Source organism: Ursus arctos, unplaced genomic scaffold (assembly GCF_023065955.2).
Source record: "Ursus arctos isolate Adak ecotype North America unplaced genomic scaffold, UrsArc2.0 scaffold_34, whole genome shotgun sequence".
NCBI lineage: Eukaryota > Metazoa > Chordata > Mammalia > Carnivora > Ursidae > Ursus > Ursus arctos.
This window is the reverse complement of record NW_026623030.1, coordinates 17010755-17037833: the sequence shown is the minus strand read 5'-3', so window position 1 is coordinate 17037833 and position 27079 is coordinate 17010755. Positions and strand designations below refer to the sequence as shown.

The following is a 27079-nucleotide window of genomic DNA, read 5'->3' as shown; positions in this document are numbered from 1 at the left end:
AATGCATGGAGCCTGGAAAACAGAAGGAGCTTAATAAATGTTGTTTGCTTTTTCCAGATTAGTGATGCTGTGGTGAGTTTTCCAGGAAAAGATCACAAAGTACTGAAATGAAGCTTCTTTGTGTCTCCATGGTATCTCCAAATTGACCCCTTGGAAAGCCCCAAAGGTTCTGAGTCACGACAGTTTCCAAGTGTCAGGTAAGGAACATATTAGTCTCAACTGCAGGCTGTACTCTGCTATTTGCTCCAAATATTTTCTGGTTGCAAATGTTATTGATCTGACAGTTTATTTCCCGAGACGCATTAGTTCAAACTGATGTGATATGAAAGTCTCATCCTAAGGAAATTGGCCTTGTGAATGGCTGTCCCCTGGGAAGAGCATGCTGCACTTATGACTTTACTAATATGATGAAGAAGCTGCAAATACAATTAGTGGGCCTGGCTGGTGATTTTCCAATAATGATGTTTGGGGTATATTATTGGTTTAGCTGTAATTGAGCTTAAGATGATCTGAAAATCTCTAAACTGTGTGAAAGTCATTCACAGCTTTGGCTCAGTGTGATGTTCATGAACGAGAGTGGGTATGGTGGGGAACTGATGACACTTGGATGTGCTGAGCCTGGGGGATGTGTCCCTGGACAGCTGTGCCTTGTCTTTCAAATTCTGTTTCCTTTCACCCTATCACTATTAAGGTGATGATTTCTTCATAATCTTCTGCCTGCTCCCAAGTCTCATCACCATCCTTATCATTTGAAACTCACTACCTGTTGTCTAGCTCTCTTCTCATGCAAGTATCATCTGCCTGGTGCACGTTACAGTCATCTTTATTAGAATAGTTAATGCTAGCTACCATGGTAGACAAGACCTGAAATCTCAGTGGTTGAGCATCACAAAAGTGTATTTCTTGGTCATGTAGGTTGGCAAAGGGTCTCCTCCATCTGGTGACTCAGGAATCTGGGTTCCTTCCATTCATCATCTCAACATAAGTTTGTTGGGAGACCATTCTGCCTGGATTTCTTGGGTTCTTTTATGGTCTTTGTTTAGAGATGATTGAATGGCAAAGTGAAGGTAGAGAACCTCTCTCTCCCTGGAGACATTCCAAGGTGATGAAGTTCCATTCTCTTCCTGGAGGAGATTGGCTCACATTTGGAGGCAGTAGACCTGGAGGTGGCCCCCATGTCCCAGAGACATGTACTTCCTCTCCAGGGTAAGGAGTCAGCTCTCTCCAGGGGGAGGACAGGCAGGTTACCAGCAGCTTGGTAGAAACTCAGAGTCTCGCAAGTCCAGGGTTCTTCTCCATTGGTGCAATAATCCACATAATAATCTACATAGAACAAGGTCACACTCTGTTCACCCCATGCTGTTTATCCAGTGTCATAAATACACATTCTTCTCTTTTCCCATCCAAACCCCTTTCACAAGGGGTTGTGATGGATGCCAAGCAGAGCAGTTCCATGTTGCAACAGAAAATTATAATGCAGTCGATGGGTAAAGAAATGGCCAGTTACAGGTCCACCAGTGGTGAAGGGATACACCTGAAAGTTTCTTCTTTGAGTTATTATACGGTGTTAAAATTAATACTTGGCCACTATATGATTATCAGTGTGTGAGTGCAAATATAATACTATGATGAATCCATTATTTAAAGGATGTCTATATTGAACGATAAAATGCAAAAGATTCCTTAGTAAGCCCGTTCAAGTCTACATGAGTGCCCATTTCATGCTGGGCACAAGGGCTACATTGCATCTGAACAAAACAATATTGCTGCCTTCAAGAAGTCTATTGTTTAGTGAAGAACTCCTTGTCTTCACTATTGTGCGGAGTCAACCCGTCTTACGTTAGGTTAGGTTAAAGGAATGTTATTAAATCTACCTTGATTCCTGCATTATAGGGTTATGGTTACCCACCTAATTTGTTCTATAAATATTCCTTCCACTTTCCAGCTCTGTTCCTCGATCCTCTCCCTTTCTATTCCCTGGGATCTACAAGCTCCTTAATAATTAAGTAAGGGCTTTCCCTGTCAAAACTTCTTTGGTTGCAAGTGACAGAAACTCCCACCTAGCTCCCACTGGCTCCCAATGGGCTCAAATGGATTTTAATGGATTCTGTAAGTGAACTGTCAAAGGAAGCTTCAGGCTCAGCAGGATCCAGGGGCTCAGATGATGACTTCAGGACTCAGTCTTTCTCTTTCCATTTCTCTTTTATATTTTCTTCTATATTGACCTTTTCCACATGGTGACAGCAACAGCTCTATTCCACGTTATCTTTGCATCACACATCTTGCAGATGAAGAAATTCCCTGTACTTATGTTTAAAACAATGGATTGAGGCGCGCCTGGGTGGCACAGCGGTTAAGCGTCTGCCTTCGGCTCAGGGCGTGATCCTGGCGTTATGGGATCGAGCCCCACATCAGGCTCCTCCGCTATGAGCCTGCCTCTTCCTCTCCCACTCCCCCTGCTGTGTTCCCTCTCTCGCTGGCTGTCTCTATCTCTGTCAAATAAATAAATAAAATCTTTAAAAAAACAAAACAAAACAATGGAGTGAATCAATCACTCTGACTAGGGGGAGAGGAATGTTTTGGCCGGATTTAGGTCAGGTTGTTATGGGCCAAATTGTGACTCCCCCAAATTCATATGTAGAAATCCTAACCCCGAAGACCTCATAATGTGAGTGTATTTGGCGATAGGGTCTTTACGGAGATAGTTAAGTTTAAATGAGGTCTTATGGGTTGGGTGATTGGAGTCCTCATAAGAAGAGGAGATTAGGACACAAACGCACACAGAGGGAAGACCGTGTGAGGACACAGGGAGAGGAAGGATATCTGCAAGTCTGGGAGAATGACCTCAGGAGAAATGAGCCCTGCCAATGCCTTGACCTTAGACTTCTAGCCTCCAGAACTGTGAGAAAATGTTTGTTGTTTAAGCCACCCAGTCTGTGTAGCGTTAGCAAAGTAATACACAGGTTCAGCCTTGGAATCAAGGTGGATTTATTCAGTACCCCTTGAACCACCCTAGAGAGGAGGAGTGGTTACTCAGAGGACACCCAAGGAACTGTTACTGCAGGAAAGAATAATGGACACTTGGTAGGAAGAAAAAGAGATTGTCTAGCACTGGGTCAGATTCATAACAATTTTTGGACATTTGTGATGCCTTAGAAACACCTTATCAAAACACTTAACAACCCCATAAGGTGGGTACTATTATTTTCCTCATTTTACAGAAGAGAAAACTGAGGCCCACACAGGTTAAGTGATTTACCCAAAAACACACAATCAGCAAGTCGCAGAATCAGAATTGATATCCACACTTGTCTATTGGCAGAACCTCAGCTTTTTATCACTGTGCCCTTTGGAGAGCCAGTGACAGCTAGATTCTCCTGCTTTTCTAGTCCAAGACTGAAAAGCTCTGACTTGAGGCAGGGGAAGGAAGTATGTTAATATGTTAATTAAGGAAAATTCACAGTCTGCAGAATTCACGAGTCCATTTTCTGAACTATTTCTGATGTGGGCGAGCCTTTGACCCATTCAAGTTAATTAACATTGCGGAACATGAAGTAATTGCTGTTGTTCCTCAAAATTGGGGGCAGGAAAATATCCAGCGGCCTGTACCTACCCCAACCCTGACTCCTGAGCTAAGGATGGGAACGCCAGAGCCTCAGCAAGAAGACACAGTGGAGAAATTCCTCAGTTCATCTGCTCCTTCCACTCCTGTGTGTTTACAGTGTGTTCTATTCCGCGATTAGCTAGGCAAGCACCGTCTCTGTCTGAATCGGGGGCGTGAAGTCTACAGCTAAGTAAGAGATCTGTCCTGAATCTTATAAATAGGATTTCTAGTTTGAAATGCAGGCTGATATTTGAATGTTTTATTAGGAAACAAATTCAGAGGATGTCAGACCGATACATGGTCATCGTATTTTTTTTCCAAGTGGTTCTGATATTTCTGTGGAAACCATCTGGTAGACCCTACTTGTAAATCCTGCTGGTCTTTGTTAGGTCTCAGTGGTTGCAAGAAAGGGCAGTCCATGCGAGCCAGTTCACAAACAGAATTCGGGGGTCTTTGTTACCTAGTATTTATCATCTGTTTATTTATCATCCATGATGTGATGAAGTTGTGTAGAAAAGCAAAAATTTGTCATTAAAATGTTTCTCATTAATTATACAACTTCAGTTATTAAAGCTTTTACCGATTCCATCATGTGCCCTAACTTGAGTCCTTTCCTGCCATGTCAACTTCCTTGGGGTTCCGAACGTCTCTCCGAAGGACACCCTGAATTGTGAATGCCCATCACATGTCCTCAAATGGCTTGCTGGTTCTTACAACCAACAAATCCTGTCGAAGAGAATCAGTCTTTCACCGACTGTCTGACCCTGGTGCATACGCAGTATAATGCAGCGGCAATTGGTCAATTGAAAATCTTGCACAAGATGCAGGATTCCAGGAAGCAGATGAAAGTGGTGTTGAAACCTGCTTAAAGAACAGAAAAATCACAGACAATCAAAGAGAATCAGGTGGCTTTAGAACAATATTCAGCTGGACATCACAGGGTCAGCCACACCAGCTGTTGTGGTCACTGCTCTGGTCGATTGGTGCCTGTATCACGCTGGTTATTCAATATTTTGAACATCGTATCAATGTAAAAAAAAAAAAAGAGTTAATGTTTGAAGAAAAAAAATGACAAGGAAAGTGACACGGTGAGCACTTCAAAAGAGAAAGATTTAAATATCAAAAGATTCTAGTGGGCCTTAGGAAAAATTGGTGAAGCCCTTGAATATTTTTTAAATGACCTCTTTGCTATCATGCTGTGGAAACCAAACCTGAAGTGAAGGATTTTGTCACAAAAATTACACCCCCCCCAAAAAAATTCACTACTTAATTCATTTTTCGTTCTTCATAAGAATTCATGCATAGTTGAAACGGTAACCTGAATTTTGTTATGATGATACGCTCAGTTTCATTTTTCAAGATAAAGTTCCAAATCAAACCCCTTCTCTCCCCCATGATTTGCTATGAAAATTTGGGCTCAGTATTAAGTGAGTCATTCTAAATGTCTTCTACTGGGACCGATTTTCCTCTCAGGGAGGTGGGGAGTGAGGGCGTCCCTCCTGCCTTTTCTCATGGAGCTGCATAGTCTTTCCTTCTACTTCTTGCCATGACAGCTCCATTTCCTTGCTTGTCGTCACATCTGTGTTTCCTGCTCACTTGTGGTGTACCTGGTGAGTTAGCCATGTTTTATAAACCATGCGTCTTCCCTCCCCAGACATAGGTTGTTAGACCAATGGTAGCTCATGACCAGGGGCAGCTATGCCATAACCTGGCTAAGGGCCTCAGGAATCTCTAAGGAATACGGTCAGATTTAGTAGGATACCACGATGACCTGATAGTAAATTGACACAACATAGAGAGAGTCTCCTAGGTCTTGATGGGCCAAATGCAAGCTTCAGGAACAAGAGTGAGTAATCCAGCAGGACCAAGGTGATAGCTCAGGCTCCAGAGTCCTTACCCAGTGCTCTTCTAACATGTCATCTATGGTGGGCAGCTATTCATCCTTCTCCTGGTGACAGCACCCCAGATTTTCTCAATCCATACAATTTGGGTGGAACTGATCCTATCAGAGCTAGAGCCGTCATGTGATCCAGGCCCGGCCAGTCAGCTTATTATGTGCCCTTGGCCATAAGGATTGGTTAAGGGATTGGGCATATTGCTCAACTCAGGCCAGGAGAAGGACCTCTGTTTCAAGAGTTAGGGAAAGCGAACCCAGCAGATGTGCACCTGTAGCTGCTTGCAGGCATCTTGTTGAGAAATGAAGCAATGTGCTGGAGATGAGGACCAAGAGGCGGGAGAAAATAGGAGTTGCTGGGTCCTGCCATACCTGAATGTGGCAAGACTCCCTCAGACTCCAGCCAGCATTGCTCCTGTTTGCTAAGCTAGTTCAAATCAAGCTTTAGGTCACTTGTTACCAAAAAAGCCATAACTGACACAACATGCTTATTTGATTAGGATAACAATAATCCCTCTTAACCATTTCGAGGTGCTTTTCCAGCTTTCATCTCATCAGATTCTTTCAACAACCCTGGGATACACAGGGGGAGGGTCTTGATGAAGGTTGCTGCCAGGTATAGGGAGCAACAAGGTGTTTTCTCAAGCACTTGGAAAGCATAGGGAGTGAAGTTTGCCTTCTGAGAGTTACACCATGAGGTCAATACATTATAGATCAAAGCAGAGCAATGCAAAGTCACCTTAAAGAGACAGGATGGCGAGGGCTGCAAGACTTGTCTGTCATGTGATTGAACGTATTACCATATTTAAAGAAAAGCTGTATCCATCAGGATCTGCCACAGAAGCCTGGAGGACAGAGAGTTGCAAATGCCAACCTCAACTGCAGCCACTACAACTCACTTCGGTGGAGAGGGAGTCTTGATCTTTGACTATGTCTTGTTCCAGCAGCAAGGCTCGATGTAGAGAACTGCTATCCACTATGAGCTGTGGAAAAGCGGATTGATAAGTGGCTCATTTAGAGGTGGCTGAGACTTTCTTGACATCCTCCCATTAAGAGGCAGGGTCTCTTTCCCTTCCACCTGAATCCAGGCTCACCCTGTGACTTATCTCAAAAAAAAGAGAATGAAGTAGAAGTGGGACTGTGTCATTTCCAAGGCTTAACTGCAGAAGATCTGCAACTTCTACTTTTGCACACCTGGAAGATTCCTTTTTGGAACCCAGCTGCCAAGCCCTGTGGAGAAAGGCTGAGCTGTCAGCCAACTGCCAGTCATGCGAGTGAGCTCCTTTGAGCATCCCTCCCCCTTGAGCCTCCAGATGTCCCAGTCAACCCCAAATGGGGCAGAATAACCACCCCTCTGAGCCCAGTCAACTCACAGAATCATGAGAGGTGATAAATGGTGGTTGTGTTAAGCCACTAAGTTTTGGGACGATTTGGAATAGCGCAAGAGATAACTGAAACAGTAATGGCTTAAGCAAGAAAGGCATTTAATGTACTTCTCAAATGGAAATTCTGGATGTAGGAAGCTTCAGTTCTGGAGCAGTAGGTCAACAATGTTATCAGTGAGCTCATGCTCCGTCTTCCTTTCTATTCCATAATCCTTAGCAAGTTGGCTTTTCATCTTCCTCATGGTTGTAAGATGGCTGCTGCAGCTCCAAGTATCACATCCACACTTAAAGCAAAAAGAAGGGGAAAGAGTTAGTACCTGTGAGTTCTTCTCTTGCCTCTGCAACTTTCACCAAGAAGCCAGGTATCTTCCCAGAAGCCCCTCAGATGACTTACCATTAGGTCTCATTGGCCAGAGATGACTACCCTTAGTTCCAAGGAGAGTGAATGTATGCTCATCTAATCTCTATAGTGTGAAGCAGCCATGAGAAAGGAGGTTGACAGTGGCTTTTTGGAAGCAACAAAAAATCTCTACCACAAGATGGATGCAGATATTATTGCCAGTTGACTTGTGATAGTTATGATTCTATCTGAAAAAAAATGCTTGTTCCCAGCCATTTCAGTTTATTGCCACTAAACTTTAAATGAATGCATCCATCTCTCCGTGTCCCAATTTAATACATCAAGAAACTATATTATTATTCATTTCCTAGGCTGGTCTTCTAACCGGGAGAGAAAGTACTGGTATAGATTTTCTGAACCAATCTCTGCAATAGTAACCTCTCTTTGCAAATAAATAAATTCTCATCTGGATTATACATCAGTCTCAAAGTGTGGCTAATGTGAGTCTAACCTTGAAGGATGGTACCTCTCTCAGTGTGTTGAGAGAGCCAGGTTTCCATTGTTTGTAAGGATCTGGGTACAATCACTTAACCTTCATGCTAACATATGAATCTCTTTGGGAGACAGCTTGCTGGTTCTTTCTTCTGGTGGAGACACAACAGGTGACTGAGCAAAGACATCTGGAATTACTATAGAGGTGAGATTGAATATGGCCGAGTGGCAATTTGTTCTGCTCCCTGTAGGAATACAGAAACCCTGGTGACTTCAGGCTGATGGAGCTGTTGAGCTCGCCACCCAGGTTTTATGAGTCTATCATGAGTTAAAACAATCTGTCTCATTAACCTCGAAAGGTCAGTGTAATGGTTAAGAGTATCATCAGCTCAGATGTGTCCACTGGCTCTACTGCATATGGACTGGGTGACCTTGAGCAGATGTCTTCCCCCTTTGAGCCTCAGTTTCTTCATCTGTAAAATGGAGACAATATTCAGGCCTCTACCTTGCAAGGCTGCCATAAGAATTGACAGGTGTGATGTATGCAGAGTGCTTGGCACAGTGTCTGGCTGGACGTGGTACTCACTGAGTAATATCTCTACAGACCTTCTGTCCGAACTGGAGGTTAGAAAACCTGGTTACCCACACCTACGCTGTCTGCATCCTTACAGGCCCTGCCTATATACCCAGTAATGGTTCAAGGAGTGACAGTGGTGCCCAAAACACCACCGTTGCATTGAGCGGGACAAAGAGAAGAAATGCAAGACATGCTCCCTAGGCTCAGAGAAGTTCTAACATGGTTGGAGAGGCAATATATAAAAACACGAAATGGTTAAGGAACCAGGAGCAACATGTCAAGATGAGGGGGTAGCCCTGAGTGCAGTAAGGGCTGAATCTGTCTCATGCATCCTGTCCTGGCGAAGTGGGAATAGCGGTGGACTTGGAGTCAGACAGCCCTCCCTGGACACCGCCCACCCCAGGCTGGGTTAGAGACCACCCACTGCCCCAGGATACCAGCCGTGTTCACCCCTGAAATGTAATTGTTCACTTGTCAGTCTCTCCTATTAAATGGGGAGCGATGGAGGGCATTCATTCATTCATTAATTAATTGAGCAGATATTTACTGGGTATCTGCTATGTGCTAAGTACTGTTCCAGGAAAGGAGAACAAGACAGCCATTGCCTATATCCTTGAAAACCTCATGGAAAGTTGCACGAAAGACAACAAACAAGTAAATATGTAGTTGTGCACAATGTTGGGTGGTGGTAAGCGCTGGGAAAAAATATAAAGCAGGATATGGAGGTGTGCCACCCATGTCCCCCATCAAGGAAGGACTTGCTGTCCGGCTGTGGGGAGGGTGGTCAGCAGACAGCCCCCACCTGTTCCTCCTCAGGGTTTGCTTGAGTTGGAGAGAGCCACCTTGCCCAAGCTCACACCTTTCCCAGGGCAACCTGCATCCGGTGCCTATGTGAGGGCGGATGCCAAAGCCCAGCCATGTCAGCCTGACAGCAGACAGCTGGTGGGCGACGCTTGCTCTCAGAGCTTGTCGCTAGGGTGGATGAAGCTATGTTGAACTGATGTCAGAGTGTATCTTCCATCTTTTGTCCACACTTGCTTTCCCCTCTACATGCCACACTCCATCTCTGTGCTGGCTTTAGGAAAATCCCACATGCGACAAGGTGATGGAGCGTCGTGGCACGGAGGGGCTTGCGGATTTGGATAAGGTGGTTGCGGAAGTCCTGTCTGAGAAGGTGACATTTGAGCAGAGGCCAGGAGATGAAGGGTCAGCTATGGAGAGATCTGGAGGAACAGTGTTCCAGGCAGAAGGAATAGCAAGTACAGAAGCCCTGAGATAAGAATGTACCTGGCATGTTTGAGCATCATCTTCGAGGCAGGCTTGTGGGCTGAAGCCCAGGGATCAGGATGGCTATTGGAAATGCAGACGGAAAGGCAGTCTGCAGGCCCGTGTGCACGGGCAGCTCTGCTGAGAATCCCTGCTGCCAGCACATAGTAGCCACTGAACGTCTATCGAACCCAACTGGCTTGTCATTCTAGCTCCTCTCCTCTCTCCACATGTGACCTTGGACACGTAGTTACTTGACCTTTCAGTGCCTCAGTGTCCCTGCCTGTAATCAGTGGCAAAGGTGAGACCCTCGAGCTCTGGTTTAGAGCTTTTGTCACCATACCATTTTCTCTTCTTGCAACCTCTTCCTCCTGCTTCTCTCTTCCTCCAGGGATTTGGAGCACACCTGGTCCCACCTCCAGCTTCTCAGCAGATGGTTCCCACTAGAAGGGCGGTTGTTCTTGGCAGCTCATCCCCAGATCCCAGAACCCCTGGGCTGAGAAGCAGCCACACTGGGGTGGTGGGTGGGGGAGGTGGCAGAGTCGAGAGAAAGAGAGAGAGAGAGTTAGATTTTGCTCCTCTGATAATAAATAAACCTGATTAAGGCATCCCCACACCCATAGGGCAGGGGGCTCCTTGGGTGGGCCTTATTGCTTTGATAAAAACCGCAATATCTGAAAATTGTCTCCAGCACCCGAGAACTCCCATTTTATGACTTGCACGTGCCTGGGATAAATTGCTTTTGCTGCTTCGTTATATATAATTCAGGTCCTTATGGATGCTGGTGGGATGCATAGCGCTCTCCTGTAATGATTTATTCATTTGGGGGAAGCAGAGTGTACCCACTGGGCTCTGCCCAGCCTGTCTGACAGCTCAAAGGGTTGGCGCTGCAGGCACATGTTGGATTCGGCTTGAGAGAGAGGAGCTGGTGTGGGCTGTTTAGCTTTCCTGGAAAGCAGACCTGGCTGGGTAAGGACCACTTGTCAACAAGTGTGAAACTTCTCTAAGGCAGTCACTGGCTGAGCTAGGGGCTTGGCAGGGGTAATTTCAGGCATCCTCACCGCCTTGGGGATGTAGGGGGCTTTACAGATGAGGAAATGAGGTCAGAGACGTTATGCGACTTGCCCAAGGTCACCTGACCAAGCAGCAAAGGGCTTTTCCTAGCAGATGGGTCAGCCTTCATTTCGCGCATGTGCACCTGAGTCAGGTGCTTCACACCCAGGGAGTCACATCCTCTGCATGCCCACCTGTGAGATACAAGTGATTTACTTCCCCATTTTACAGACGGGGAGCGGACTGACTAGGTTTACCCTCTAGAAATCAAATGTCTGGGATTTTAACGTAGGTCAGCAGTCATTCATTCATTCATTCATTCACCCCTCTGTGCCTCATCTGTCAACTGGGGAGATTGTTAAGTTCTGACCTTGTGGGGTCGTTGTAAGGATTAAACGAAGGATGAGCAGAATGAGTTATCACACATAAAGCACACAGAACAAGGTCTGGCCCACAGACAAATGTGCAGTCAATTTTAGCTGCAATGGTAACTATCTTATCATCACTTATTCTTTCATTCCACAAATATTTTGAAGTAGCCTACCATGTGCAGGAACTCTCCTAGGTACCCTGCACGCATGAGCTTGTTTTCAATCTCAGCACTACCTTACCCTCATCTCACAGATGGGGGAACACCTTAGGGAGATGAACAAATTGGTGGTGGTCCCCAGGTAGGAGGTGAGTGAGTTTTATTTTCCAAAGCATTCATTCGTTCGTGCATCGTACTTGGGCTAGGCACTTCATATATTTCTGTTGACTTACAAGCATGAATGAGTACAAGGGTGGATAAGCTTGGTTCCTGGCCTCAAGACACTTACAGTCTTTTGTGTGGGATACAGGCAAGCAGGCAGGAAATGATTTTATTTCATGAAATCTAAGATGCACATTTTTTCCCATGTTAACCTGTCTGAGATCTGGATGGATCTTACAATCAATGGTCTAAAATCACCATTGACCAGCAGCAGTGAGGGTGAGGTGAGCCTTGCCTGGAGTGGGGCTGTATCTTTTAGGAATTCTTGTATCTCTAATGTTCTTAATGGCACAGAGGATGATGTCTTGTACGAAAACCTGGACACTAGCACCCATGATTTAAAAAATGATTTAGAGGGCCTGAACTTTGTAGTGAAGACATTTTTTTGGAATGTCTTAGCCAATATATTTTGCTTCTATTTTTTTTAAGTATGTGTCAGCATGATATGTGATAAAACACTGATGTCTTAATAAGTCTAAAAGCACTCTTTAGGGGCGCCTGGGTGGCACAGCGGTTAAGCGTCTGCCTTCGGCTCAGGGCGTGATTCCGGCGTTACGGGATCGAGCCCCACATCAGGCTCCTCCGCTAGGAGCCTGCTTCTTCCTCTCCCACTCCCCCTGCTTGTGTTCCCTCTCTCGCTGGCTGTTTCTATCTCTGTCAAATAAATAAATAAAAAAATCTTTAAAAAAAAAAATAAAATAAAAGCACTTTTTAAATAAGTAGAAATAAACATTCTCGGTGATAAGAAAGCACTGTGACTCCTAAGCATATACTCAAGAGAAATGAAAACCAGGTCTGCATAGAAACATGAACACAAATGCTTATAGCAGCATTATTCTCAGTCGCCAAAAGGTGGAAACAACCCAAATGTCCCCCACTGATGAATGGATAAATCAAATGTGCTCTCTCCCTACGATGGAATATTATTTCACCCATAAAAAGGAATAAAGTACTGATATATACTACAATGTGGGTGACCCTCGAAAATGTTATGCTAAGTGAAAGAAGCCAGACACATAAGCTCTCATATTATATGATTTCTCTCATATCAAAAAAAAAAAAAAATCCAGAATAGGGAAATCTGTGGAGACAGAAAGTAGGTGAGTGGTTGCTTATGACTGGGTAGGGGTGAAGGGGTAGGGGCAACGGGGTACTAGCTAATGGGTACAGGGTTTCCTTTAGAGGTGATAAAAACCAGCTAAAATGGACTGTGGATGGTCGCACAAGTCTGTGACTATATGAAAATGCATTGAATTGTACACTTTCAGTTGGCAACTTGTATGGTGTGCAAATTCTATCTTAGTAAAGCTGTTAATTTTAAAAAGGGAAAAGCATGTGCCAGAGTCTTTCTGAGGGTCGTACACAATATGGCGGTGGCTTAGATTTGAAGAAATTTGGTAAAACATAACGTGGTCAGTATTGTGTCGGGGGTAAAGATGCGGCTGTGGAATTGTACCCGGGCCCAGTCGGGGGAGCAGAGAAGGTCTCCTGGAGGTGGTGACGGTGGCAAGGCCAGTGCCGAGCCTGTGAGGATAACTAGGGGAGTGGAGTGGGAGTGATCCGGGCAGAGGAAACAGCACATGCAAAGGCTGGGAGTGAGACTGTCCTTTACTTCAGGGATGTGACCTCTTCTCAGAGTAGATGGCTGCCCCTGGACCTGGGAGAGTCCTAAAGATGAGGAAGTTGTGGTCTGTGCTTTCCAGGAGCCTGTGTCCCGGCAGTGAGGCTGGAGCACGCACACCCACTCTCCCAGGTCACCCTCAATCGATGGCACAGCCACGTGCTCGGGGAAGAGTAGAGACAAGGTGGCTGGAGAGTCACACCTGGCTGAGATTTCAGAAGCAGGAGGAGTTGTCAGAGGCCGACTGTTTCCACATTGCTGGTGGGATAGTAAATGATACAGCCTTTCCAGAGGGCAGTTCATTTGGTAAGTGCATACCTTTCCACCCAGCTGTCTCACTACTAAGCATTTATCCTGAGGAAATGGTCACGCTGACCCCCAGTTAGCTAGCTAGTCACAAGGATGTTCTCAAATCCAGCTTTATAAAAAATAGCAAAACACAGACTCCATCTGGATTGTCGATGAGGGGCCCCTCTGCTCAAGACATTCGAGCACCTTCGACAGGTGGGATCCCGAGGCGAGCAGACGTGCTGGTAAAGGACAGGCCTGGATGTCAGATGCACCTGCGTGGAAGCCAGGGCTGTGTCCTGACCTTGGGCAGAGCTTCAGTTTCCTTGTGTGTAAAGTGGGGATGATGATAATAGAACTCACCTCTTAGGTGAGGATGAAAGGCTCAAAAACGTGAGAAGCACTTAGAATGGTGCTCAGCGAATGAATTCTGGCATTATCGATCATTATGTTATTATGGAGCTAATAAAACAGATGTACTTGAAGTCTATTAAATGACACTGGAAGATAGTTAAGATCAGTTATTAAGTGAAAAAAGGCAGTTGAGAAGGGACTCCGTGTGTGTGTGTGCGTGTGTGTGTGTGTGCACTCATGCATGTGTGTATAATATATATGTATGTGTATGTATGTATTTTTTTCTTGTTGCTTTTTAAAAGTTTCCTAAAATTTTAAAAGAGACGTCAAAGACACATATCTAACTGCATGAAAGTAAAGTACCTCCCAGCCCATCATCCCACCGGCACGTGGGAACCCTTTCTAGACGCTTCCCCAGGCAGCAGGGCTCCAACCTACAGTCCTTTCGCTGTGACATGGAAGGAACGCAGTGCAGTCTGCCGGGTCTAAAAATAGGCAGAAGGAGCCGAGTCTGCCTCTGCTGCTGCAGCTCTAACACTTCTGAGGTAGCTCTGTGGTCGACAGAGATCAAATGTTGCTTAAAACCAGTCACGGCTTTTCTCCCCCCCAGCAGCTTGAGACTTCCCAGTTCAGCTGGCAGGGGTGGGAGAGCTGGAGCTCACCATTTTGGACCTCTTGCCAGACATTTCCAGTACTCTTGGGGAATCCTGTCCCTTGCGGCTGTGGGTGCCACGGAGTCACTGCTCATTTGGCTGACAGCCTCCGCTCTGGGAGAGAGGGCTGCTCGTAAGTCATGCAACAGAGCTGTCAGGGGCCCCAGGAGGCCAGTTTCACGTCCAGAACACCTGTTGAGTTCATTCTCTGCCGCCAGCCTGAGCCACTCTATCAGTTTCTTCTCTCTCTGTGTGTGTGTGCGCATGCATGCAAGAGATTTATGTATTTATTAGGGCTAAATTTTGGGCATTACTGAAATATTTCGTGTGGATTTGTGGCTTGGAGAGAATAGAATGGAACTGGGAGTCGGGAGACTTGGATTCTGCTCTATATTAGTTGATGAACATTTTTTTTTTTGTTTTTAAATATCTTTTTTTTAAAGACCTTAGTTATCCATTTTAGAAAGAGAGAGTGTGGGGTAGGGGGAGGGGCAGAGGGAGAGGGAGAGAGAGTCCCAAGCAGACTCTGCACTGAGCCTGATGCAGGGCTCGATCCCACAACCCTGAGATCACAACCTGAGCCAAAACCAAGAGTCAGACACTTAACCAGCTGCGCCACCCAGGTGTTCCTAAATGTCTTTTAAAATTGAGTTCTAACACATAATAGAGAGCGTAGATCATAAGTGCGCAGCTTGATGGATTTTACATTCCAACACATTTATATAACCACCACATAGATCAGGATAGACAGCATTTCGCCCACCCCAGCTGGCTCTCTCATGCTCCCTCCCATTCAGTATCATCCCAGGGGTGGCCACTCCCCAGTCCCCTTCACTACAGGTTAATCCTGCCCGTATTGACTTCCTACAAATGAAGTCAAACAGAATGTACAATTCTGTCTGGCTTCCCAGCATCATGTTTGGGAGATCCATGCGTGTTCTTGTAGGTAGCACTAGGTCTTCTTTTTTCGCCACTCTGTACTACTCCACCATATAAATGTCCTGCATTTGTTCCTATGTTCTTCTGTGGACGGGCATGTGGCTTGTTTCCAGCTTGTGGCTGTTATGGATAATGCCGGTATGGGCGTTCCTATACACATCTTTTGGTGGACATGAGCCCTTATGTCTACCATCATTTCTTGAATTAACAACTACAGGAGTCTCATTACTGATAACCCAGCTTCCACTCTTCCCCCTGTTTAATCTACACTCTATAGAGCAGTCAGAGTGATCGTAAATAAGATTGTGCGACTCGACTACTTAAGCCTCCAAAGGCTTCCAGTGCACTTAGAACAAACAGACTCTTTATTCTGGCCTGTAAAAACACTACACGATCTGGCTCCTATCTGCCATTCTTGATATTCTGGAACCAGTCTTCCTCTCCCTGGGCTTCAGTCACCCTGGCCTTCTCTCTGTCCCTTGAATGTGCCAAACCCTGCATGGGCCTTGGCACTAGCTATTCCCTCTTTCTGGAATTTCCTCCCAGAAGCCATCCCCTAAGATTGATCCATTCTTCTCACTCATGTCTCCTTTTCTGAGAGGGCTTCCCTGACTGTCACAGAGCCCCCATATCCGTTTGTTGTTCTTGGTAGTGTTTTCCACCCTTGAATCCGCTTGTCTTCCCGTCTCCATGAGGGCAGGGAACCTGTCCAAGTTCTTGACTAGCCCAGCACCTAGCATGTCATACATGCTCGTTTGATAGCAGTGAACATTTGTGCCGTGAATGAATGAAGGTACCAGCCATAGACACCCAGATCCTTTTTTAAAGGGAGGTGGTGTAGCTTAGTTTGGACAGCCTTGGAGCTTGGTGATCAGACTTCCCGAGTTTGAGGCAAGGCTTCACCTCTTACAAGCTGTGTGATCCTAATCATCCCCAACTCCCCATGCCTCAGTTTCCCCATCAGACCGTGGGGATCATAGGTTGTTGCTGGGACCTGGGACCTAACCGCTGTCATTTACAGAACGGCTGTTTTATCATTTTCGGGGCAGCCATGGTATCCCTGTTTTATAGACATGGAGTGAAAACTTTTATTGAGTGTAGAAAATAAGGTCCAGAGACTGCTCAGATCACACAGGTACCAAGTGGTAGCCCTGGGACTTGAGTCCAGGTCTGGCTCTACTCCACACCCCTTGCAGACTCCTCTGGAAAGCACGTGTTATGGGAATGACATTGCTCTGGTCAGGTTGGGTGGCACCCAGACTGTTTATATAATAACAGAATCCCACCACCATGTCTGTAGCTCTTGCAGGTGTATAAAACAGGTCTGCTTGGTTAGTTCACTTGGTTTTCACAGAGAGGACCTGGGAAACAGGGCCCAGAGGGATTCCTTTACTTTGCAGGTGAGTGACTTGGGGCTCTGGCACTCACCCTGAGTCACTCTCTATCCCCCAGGCCTGCTGCTATCACTGTTGCCAATAACGTTGATGACCTGGGATACTCTGGTGGGGCTAGCCAGTGGATAGGTATGTCCACATCTATTACCTGCTCGTCCCCCAGACTTGGGGCTTTTGCATTCTTTAAATCTGCTCACTTAAAAACCAAAGCTGAAAACATAAAACATTGACCTAACCCTAAGCAACAGTATCAGTGAACTCATGGTTAGATATTCAGTCAACGAACATTTATTGAGCACCTGCTATATACTAGGCACTATTTTGGACACTGGGAGTACACCAAAAGAGAAAACCCCTGATCTCATAGTGACAGGAGACACACAATTAATGGATTAATAAATTTATGTGATGTCAGGTGGTGATATGTGATTTGAAGTAAAATAAAGCAGAGGAAGGTGCTAGAGATCAACAAAGGAATAAATATATATGTATACACGTAAATATGCACGTAAAATCAATACATATCTATTAGAATAGAAGTGTCCTGATTCATGTACCATCTAGATGTGTCTAATACCATCAGGTCTGTGCAAAATACATACTGCCTTTCGGAAAACCTTCAGACGGCCCCAGGAGGAAGGTGGATCAGCGGGGACTGCCTCTTTTTTACTGAGGCAGATTCTGAAGCTCTGAGAGGTGCAGTGACCTGCCCAGGCTCCCACAGCCAGAACGTGGTGGACTAAGGCCTCTGGTTCCATTTCTTTCCTCCGTCATTTTCCCAGTTGGATACAGATCGTACCCTGAGAAAGACTTTGAACCTGCATCACATCTCATTTCTCTGAGGGCCTGCACCACTCATCCACACCTGACCAGGTGCTCAGCCCCACCAGGCGTGGGCCAGGGGTGCCTCTAGCATCCTCAGAGAGCGGGATCGCCCTGTTGCCTTTGCTTCCCTGCGCAGGCTGAGTCACTGCCAGAGATAAACCGGCCGGTACTTCAGGTGGGGAGATAGCATCTCTCTAGCCATTTCTCCAAAATAAGCTTCTAGTCATTGAAGGTGGCGCAGAGCTTATCTCCTTCTGCAGATGTGCCTCCCTGCTTCCCAGCCCCCCTCACTGTTGTGTTCCCCACAGGCCAAGATTCCACCCACCTGCTCAAGAATTAAAACAGGGCCCCCGCACTCTCTGAATAGGCATTTGTAATGTGCTGTGTCTTCAGGGATGTGGTCTTACTTGATGTCAGAAGGTAGTCTTCTGATGGGAGGTGTCCAGGGATGATCTTTATGCTCAGATTTCAGTTGGGAAATGTGAAGCTCGGAAAGGTGAAGTGACTTGCCCAAAGTTATACAGAATAGCTGGAGAATGGGCTTGAATTAAGGTAGGCAGGCTAAGCAGGGATCAAGAGGCCCGAGGGAGACTCAGGTATGAATTTTGACTACTTTGCTAAGTAGTCAAAATTATTGCTCTTGAAACAGTGACTTCATTTTTTTGCACCTCTTGCATCACCCTTGACATGAGAATAACAGAAGTTGCTACAACACAGGGTTATTGGGAGGTTTAAAAGAGCATATTCATACTGAAAGCATACTCAGTGCAGACTTCGGCACATAGTAGCTGTTCAGTAAATAGGGTCATTACGGTTGCTGTTCCCTGGAGAAAAAATTCCAGTTTCCCTCCTGGCCTAGGAAAAGCCTGAGGTAAATTTGGCAGGCAGGGTTACCAAGACAGGACATGCGGCACGTTCATTTCTTGGTGCTCAAAGGGTGGTCTGTGTACCAGCAGCAGCATTACTGGGAGCTTCTTAGAAATGCAGTCCCAGGTCCTCCCCAGACCTGCTGAACCAGAACCTGCATTTTAACAAGACTCCCGGAGGGTCCGTGGGCACCTTACATGCGCGTCTAGGTCCACAGCAGGTCAACCTGCCCTGTGCGTCAGCGTCACCCGGGGGAGTTATAAAAAACTTGAGATGGGTGGGCCCCTCCCCCACAGATTTTGATCCAGTGGTTTGGGCTAGAGTCTGGGTATCAGTTTTTGGCTGGGGAGGGGGTTAGGGGTGAACTTTCTTTTCTTTATTTTATTTTGGAGAGGGACCATGTTATTTTCTTTTTCTTTCGCTAAATTTTACAAGAGTTATGTACTGAGCATATATTACTTATATGGTCAGAGAAACATGTTATTTTGAAAATAAGGTAGTCATTCTGCCACTTTCTGTCCAATGGTACAAAAATGTACATATATTTGCCATATGGCAAGATATTTGTTGTATCATCTCAGTGGGAGGAATATGAGTCTTCTTTTTTTTCTTTTATTGAAGTATAATTAACGTACAGTGTTATATTAGTTTCAGGTGTACAATATAATGATTCGACAATTCTATACATTACTCAGTGTTCGCCACGGTAAATGTAGGTACCATCTGTCACGAAACAATGTTATTACAGTCTTACTGACTATATTCCCTATGCTGCACTTTTCATCTCCGTGACTTATTTATTTTGTACCTAGAAGTTTGTACCTCTTAATCCCTTTGGGCATCATTATTTTATTTTATTTTATTTTATTTTATTTTATTTTATTTTATATTTTTAAAGATTTTATTTATTTATATTTGAGAGGAGAGAGAGAGCAAGAGCAAGAGTGAGAGAGAGAGAGAGAGAGCATGAGCAGGGAGAGAAACAGAGGGAGAGGGAGAGGGAGAGAGAATTTGAAGCAGACTCCATGCTGAGCATCAGTGAGGGGCTCAATCCCATGACCTCAAGATTATGACCTGAGCTGAAACCAGGAGTCAGATGCTTAACTGACTGTGCCACCCAGGCATCCCATGGGATCATTATTTTAAAAAACCTCTCAGTTGACTCTGACGCATAGCAAGAGTTGGGACTCCCGAGTGTGGTGGGAGCTGGCTTGCTTTGGGTTCGGACAGAATCAAGTTTGGAACTAAGGCCTTTCCACTTTCTAGCTGTGTGACCTTAGGCAAGTTGCTTAACTTCCCTGATTCAGTTTCTTCATTGTAACATGAGAGGAAGAATCATCTCCTTCCTCTCTGGGGTTATATGAGGATGAAATTAAACCGATCATGTACGATAGCCTGGCAACAAGGTATGACGAAGCATGAATGTACTTACTCTCTTCTGGGATCCCCACTGTGCCAGCCCCAGACCTGGTATACTGTTATTGCTATCAATATTAATATGATTAGTAGTAGTGGTATTGTCTTCAAATATGAAGGACTAGGAGCTCACTGGGGCATAGCAGGAAATATCTGTGGGTGAATTGAGAAAGCAGCCCCAGCAAGGTCAGGGAGATAACAGTCCTTGCTACCATTTAAAGTGCTAACCATACACTGGTCACTGTGTAAGCATTTTATAAAAGAATTTTTTTTTTAAATTTTATTTATTTGTGACAGAGAGACAGCCAGCGAGAGAGGGAACACAGCAGGGGGAGTGGGAGAGGAAGAAGCAGGCTCATAGCGGAGGAGCCCGATGTGGGACTCGATCCCGGAACGCCAGGATCATGCCCTGAGCTGAAGGCAGCCGCCTAACAACTGCGCCACCCAGGTTCCCCTATAAAAGAATTTTTAAAAATTAAAGTTATACACATACTTAATCAGTGTCTCAGTGGGAGAGAGGAGGTGATTTTGCCCCAAGCAAACATTTGGAAGTGTCTGGAGACCTTTTTGGTTATCACAACCAGTGTGGGTAGATGGGGTGGTAAGTTTGCTACTGGTGCCTGGTAGGTTGGGGCCAGGGATGCTGATAAAACACCCCACAGTGCACACAACACCTCCCAGCGCAAAGTGTTATCTGGTCCCAAACATCAGTGGTGTTGCGGTTAAGAAAACCTCGTTTAGGGGCGCCTGGGTGGCTCAGTCGTTAAGCGTCTGCCTTCGGCTCAGGGCGTGATCCCAGCGTTCTGGGATCGAGCCCCACATCAGGCTCCTCTGCTGGGAGCCTGCTTCTTCCTCTCCTACTCCCCCTGCTTGTGTTCCCTCTCTCACTGTCAAATAAATAAATAAATAAATAATCTTTAAAAAAAAAAAAAAGAAAACCTCGTTTAGATTCAAAGAGTTTTGCAAAGCATGTTGTACAAAATAGCAGTCCCTCTGCCCCTCTCTCCCCTCTCCCTCCCCAGAAGCCACCACCTTTGCCCTTTGGTGGGTTATTTTGTCTACCTACAGATCTCTAAATAGCCTGCTGATGTTGTACCTTTTTGCTGACTCCATGCCAGACTCTATCCCTTGGCTTCTCTCCACAGAAAGTGAAGACTTAGCTTTCTTTCCTTCCTGCACAACCACCTGCATCCGCCTACTCCCTGCCCCTTCCCCAGAGCCTTTGTAATTCCTGTTGGATCAATATTCAGTGTTTGTATTACCCTAACTGTAAATGGGGTGCACTGCTGACTCTGCAGCCAACTCAGATTGCTTTCCCCTTTTGCAACACCTTTCCTTCTCTCTCAGGTTAATAATTGCCTCGTTTTCCCCTTGGCTTTGTTATCAGTGTGCTTGCCCCAAACTCAACCCCCAACTCTTTGCCAGTTGTCTAAATCTCCTTTCAAGATATTCAGACCCATCAGGGAGGAGCTCTTTCACGTTTACCTCTCAGAGGGAGTCTCTCCCAGATCAGGCTGAGTATTTCTGCAGGAATTGCTTTGTGGAAGACTCACCACAGCCCTGTGAAGTAGGTACTATCATCATTTGACATCTGGGGAAAGTGGCTCCCAGAGAGGTCATTTGGGTGCCTAAGATCACGCAGCAGTGTGTGGAGGACCTGACCACAGGAGTGCACGACCAGATCCCATGGCTCTGGGATTCCTCACATCCCGGAAGGTCACTCTGGGAGAAAGCCCTTTGAAATGCCTCCTGTAACGGGACTGTATGCTGCCTCCATTCATTTCGATGTCTGCAGCACTGCTCACAAGGCCGGGCATGGGGCAGGACTCCGAGGATTGTTTGTCGAATGAATAAGTAAAGAATTTCTAGAGGCAGTGGTAGGAGGGCCCAGTGCGCCTGGCAAGGTTTGGTTGGGGAAGGGTAACTGTGGGCTATTCACTCAGCCTGTCTAAGCCTCAGTCTCCTCCTCTGGAAAATGGAGCTGAGAATACAGGCTTCACGGGGCTATTTGCAGGCAGCCAGAGGAAGCGGGTCCACTGTAGATGCTCAGGAACCCATAAGACTCGATCCAAGCAATGCGCAGACACAGCAGTCACTGTGTGGGGAGCAGATTTCTGCAAAATTCCTCCCTCCCTTCCCCTCCCCTCCCTTCCCCTGCCTTCCCTACCCTTCCTTCCCTTCACTTCCCCTCCCCTCCCTCCCTCCTTCCTTCCTCTCTTCCTTCCAAGTGAAACACGGCATAGTTAATTTAGAAGGGAGAAAGAAATGCCTTGTAGTTGAGAAAAAGTCCAAGCTAGTTTTAATATGATAAAATATTTATATTAATGTGTCATAAAAATTGATTCACCCTTCTCTTGCCTGGTATCATTAATGGGTAGATATGTAACATCTTATTTTCTTGCCTTCTTTCTCTCTGTCTCTCTTCCAGCAGTGCACAGTTTCAAACGACTGGGAGGAAACCATTTTTCATGAGGAAAAATAATAATAATAGTAATAGGTATTTATTTAGTGCTGTCCATGTGCCCGGCACTACTGCAAGCCCTTACACATTTTCACTCATTTGATTCTTACACAACCCTAGCCGGTGTGTACTCTCCTTAATCCTGTTTAACAGAAGAGGGGACTGAGGCACATACTGGTCACTGGTGCAGACCTGTCCGTTCTGACGTCAAAGCCCTGCCTCTCTGTGCGGCACCACCCCAGCCTGGCAGGTCTCAAGTAGAGGCAGTATCCCCAGGCTTTTTACTGGGGAAAGCCCCAAATCAGACAGTCCCCGACTTGCCATGGTTCGATTTAGGATTTTTCAGCTTTACGATGGTGCAAAGGCAATACCCATTCAGTTGAAACCAGACTTTGAATTTTGAATTTGGCTCCTTTCCTGGGCTGGCGATACGCGATACTCTATGCCGTCATGCTGCCGGGCAGCGGCAGCCAGCCACGGCTCCCCGGCAGCCCCGCGATCACGAGGGAAACGACCGATGACACTTGCAGCCGTTCTCTCACTTTCAGTACAGCGTTCAGTCAGTTACGTGAGCTAGTCAACACTTTATTATGAAACAGGGTTTGTGTGGGATGATATTGCCCAACTGTAGGCTAATGTCAGTGTTCCGAGCATGTGTAAGGTAGGCGAGGCTAAGCTGTGATGTTCAGTAGGGGAGGTGTATGAAAGGCACTTCTGATTTAAAATATTTTCACCTTATGATGGCTTCATCAGGATGTAATCCCATCATACGTCCAGGAAGATCTATATTCAAAGTCTTTTCTGTTCGCAGTAAATAGATGTGGCCATCACTCTGGATTTCTGCAGGCCCGACTTTAGGTAATAATGTAGGGTTTCTAGGCAGATGTGGAGAAATGTTGGAATTCCACTTCCGGCAGGCGTTCAGGTCCTGGTAATGCAGTGCCTGGCTCCCAGCAGTGGCAGAGAGAGGAGCCTCCTGAGGAGGGGGTGGGAGTGCCTGTCCCAGTAAGCCCCGTTTTGCATCTTAGGACCACAGGGACTTTCTCGCTCCTGACCTTTCCTCCCTGGCATTTCCTTCTTTGCCCTGCAGCTCTGGTGTCACCTGTGCCTAACCATGAGGTGCGCTGTGCCCCAAGCTTTTCAGAGTCGGGTTCTTGTGGAGAAGAGCATGTGATGGGGCTCCCAGACCACAGGTGCTCCGAGGGCCGGCACACACACAGACACACACGCACAGACACACAGATATACATACATTCATAGACCCACAGTAAGACACACACACAGACATACGGAGAGACATATACACAAAGACACACACAGACATGAACACACACACACACATGCAGGCACACACACATGCAGACATACGTATGGACAGCCCTCTGTCACTCTTCCATTCGTTGTTTCTTTATTACAACACCCCTGGTGTCTGGTCCCGGCACATAGTAGGTGTCCAACAAATGCCTATTGGATGAATAGTGCACAAATGATTCATTATTCTCTCCTTGCTCCTTTCCTGAGTATTTTGGTGTTTGGTGTTTTGGCTGGCTTGGAGACACCTGGAAAAGAGAACTAGAAGCAAATCTGCTCCTGCCAACTTCTACCTCATTCCTCACAATCCTCTGGTGTGTCCATTTCCACTTTCAGTGGTTTTTAATTTTTTGCAAGCCATTGAATTCTTTGAGGATCTGATGAAGGTCACAGACCCACTTCTCTAGTATGTAGACATTGCACATTCAGACGATATTCTGGCTATAATTTCTGGGGCTCCCTCTATCCCATTCATGAATCTCTAAGGAGTGCATAGGGCCCCTGTGAAGGATCTTGGCATTATAGGGCTAGGGAGACCTGGGGCCCAAGGGGACGTGCTTTGCCTGGGGTCATGAATGATAGAGTTGGAACCAACCCGGATGTCTGGGTCTCAAGCTTAGGGGACCCTCTCACCATCCTGTGCTGATGAATGAATACCATGTAATTAGTTGATACAGTAAACAATTAAATCAGACATTCTTCTCGGTCTTCTTCATCCATCAAACCCTCAGCACTGGCAGCTCTGTCAGGCGCTCAAATGCCAGTGGTTTCTGGAGTACAGCATCCTTCCTTGTACTTTGCTATTTTCCTGATGATTATAAATGAGACTGATTACAGCAGAGTCCTGTTGGCTGTTCCATTGAGTGTCTGTCTGCCACATCACTGAGAAAGCTCATCCTCAAGCTTGCAAACTGGGATCAGGAGAGCACCCCAATAAAGACGATTCGTCCCAACTGTTGTGACCTGCCATGTTCTGAACTCTGGGACGGGGACGTGCTGTCAGCTCATTCTTCAGCGTTTTATCTGTCCTTTAATGGCTCTGTCACTTCCCCCAATTTCCCACGCTGGACCCTAGGACATGACCTGAGAGATCCTTCTCCTCATCCCCCTCTGTCTGATCTGTCATCAAGACTTGTCCAATCTAGCCACTCCTGCCATCTTTGCTGCCATCACTTTTACCAGCCAGGCCACTCTTAATTGTAACCTGGGGAATGGCCACAACTGCCCCTGGATGGGTGACCTGCTGAGATATTAGCTAGGGACAGCTTTTCTTTTAGCCTTTGCCATCCTCTGTTCGGGCCAGAACTGTGGTGTGTTAGTCAGGACAGGCAGTGCTATGCTGCTGTAACAGAAAACCGGTGGGTTCAAAACAGAAACCTACTTTGCATTTATGCAAAGTTGGCTGCAGGTTTGGTGATGCTCAGGGGCCGCCGTCCTCCCGGCGTCTATGAGCTAGGGATCTTCCATATCAACACAAGCAGACATGCCTCTGTGATTGCTGCGGGAGGAGAGCTGCTCAGCAGCTCCCACCTGCTTTCTCCAGCAGTGCCGGCTGTCACTCCTGCTCACATTTTACTAGCCACAGGCACTTGTAGGACTGCGTTTAATTCACAGCAGCAGGGGGACAATGAAAGAAGAGGAACTGGAGCGTGAGCAGCACTCCCACCCTTTCCCATCCTTACCCCCGGGGGTGGGTGGTGAAATGGGAGCTGATAATAAGGGTGATGACGGATCACCTCTGGAATCCAAATTTGGATCTGGCTGTGAGACAGAAAGATTCAGGAAATCAACGTCAGCCAGATCCAGTTCCCCTCCTGCCACCTTGAGGTGAGTTTGAAGAGGAGGAAGAGAATTTTACCTAAGTACACTCACTCCACCTCCTTGGGTCGAATCCTTGGGATGACTCTCAAAGTACAGGGATCCAAGTGTCAAGGGACACCAGTGTCTTGTTTGGCCTGCTGCTCCTCCGATAATGAGCACTTTGTTCTCTTCAGTGGCAAGAGAGCTAAAGGTCAGGGGTGGCTGGGAGCAGTGCTGGGCAGAGGGAAGTTGGCCAAAAGCAGGGGGTTGTGTGTAGCCTTGGGAAAGGGGGGTGGGAAGGGAGTCAGCCAGGGGAGGGAGGGAGGGAGGGCAGGGCAGGGCCCAGGATGATGTGACTTGTGCAGCAGAGGATGTATTGATGAGCTGAACAGCTGAGGACCAGAAGAGGCTGCAGGGCCAAAGGTCAGCGCAGGACTAAAGGTGAATTCAAGGACTGGCAGTGGCAAGTTACATCCAGGACAGAAACAGGTACTGGGCAGAGGCAAATGCAGATCATATGGAACAGCCTCTTCCCCACCGAAACCACCCAGGGCTGCAATATGCATAAGCTCCCTGGCATGTGACAGGGAGGAGGAGGGCAAGGAGGAGGATGAGGAGGAGGGAGGAGAGTAAACACTCAAATATATATGAGTAGTAACCTGCAGGTTTAGTCAGGAGTCCTGAGACTGTTTTCTACATGAGGTTGAACAGAGGCCAGGTGTCAAACCCAATCAGGTTCTAGAAAATAAAGTTGTTCTCTCCTTGGACACCTGAGCCTGTTTTGGGGACCTCATTCATTGACACCAGTGCCACTCAAAACTGTCATCGAGGTACTAGTGATAGTCAGCAAACTGTTACTGGTTCACAATGAGTAAGTCAAGAAATGGGGAATGGTTTATAACTTTTATATCCATTTGATATTGCTGTGACATCCAAGTGAATTTTTGTTGTATTTTACAAAAGCGTAGGTTTATGATGGATTAGGGGAAAAGTGATTGTTCCCTGCAGATATCTGCAAAGCACTGTTTGGGGTTCCTAAATGGCTTTTCTTATTCTACATAGGTCCCTTCCTAATCTGTTTTCCTCAGTGTTCTTCCTAGAATGCAAGCAGGATCCTGACATGCCTTTGTCTACAATCTTCCATTGATTTTCGCAAGCTCTTTTGCATAAAGACCAACTTCTTTACAAAGCCTTCGAGGCTGTGCTTCTTTGGGTCCCTGCTTGTCCCCCCCCCCCCAGCCGCCTCCTGTCTGCTCCCACATTCTTCTCTGCTTCCTGGCCATACTTCCTTTTACAGATCCCCATTCGTGAGGACCAAGCTCCTTCTGACCTCAGGGCCTTTGCTTGTGCTGTGTTCTCCACCTGGCATGCTTTTCCCTCCATCTTGGTGAAGTTGACTCCTATTCTGCCTTCAGATCACAGCTCAAGGGGGGTAATCAGAAGGGGGAATGAAACATGAAAGACTATGGATTATGAGAAACAAACTGAGGGCTACAGAGGGGAGGGGGGTGGGGGAATGGGATAGACCGGTGATGGGTAGTAAGGAGGGCACATATTGCATGGTGCACTGGGTGTTATACACAACTAATGAATCATCGAGCCTTACATCGAAAACCGGGGATGTACTGTATGGTGACTAACATAATATAATAAAAAATCATTATTAAAAAATAAAAAAAAAAAAAAGAATAATCATCTCCACAGAGAGGCCTTCTCTACCCCTGGACTAGTTGAAGCCCTGCTTCTTGCCTTAGTACCACCACCTGCTTACTTGAATGTACCTGTAAC

The 27079-nt window shown here is 46.3% G+C and overlaps 1 protein-coding gene across 1 annotated transcript in view; it reads left to right on the top strand.

The window, feature by feature from the left end:
• The window catches only part of SUDS3 (SDS3 homolog, SIN3A corepressor complex component), a 337068-nt gene that overhangs the window by 143134 nt on the left and 166855 nt on the right, over positions 1-27079 (top strand). The window contains exon 15 of the transcript XR_006411240.3: positions 58-197. The gene's annotated coding sequence lies outside the window, so the exon portion shown is untranslated. The remainder of the gene's footprint in view (positions 1-57; positions 198-27079) is intronic.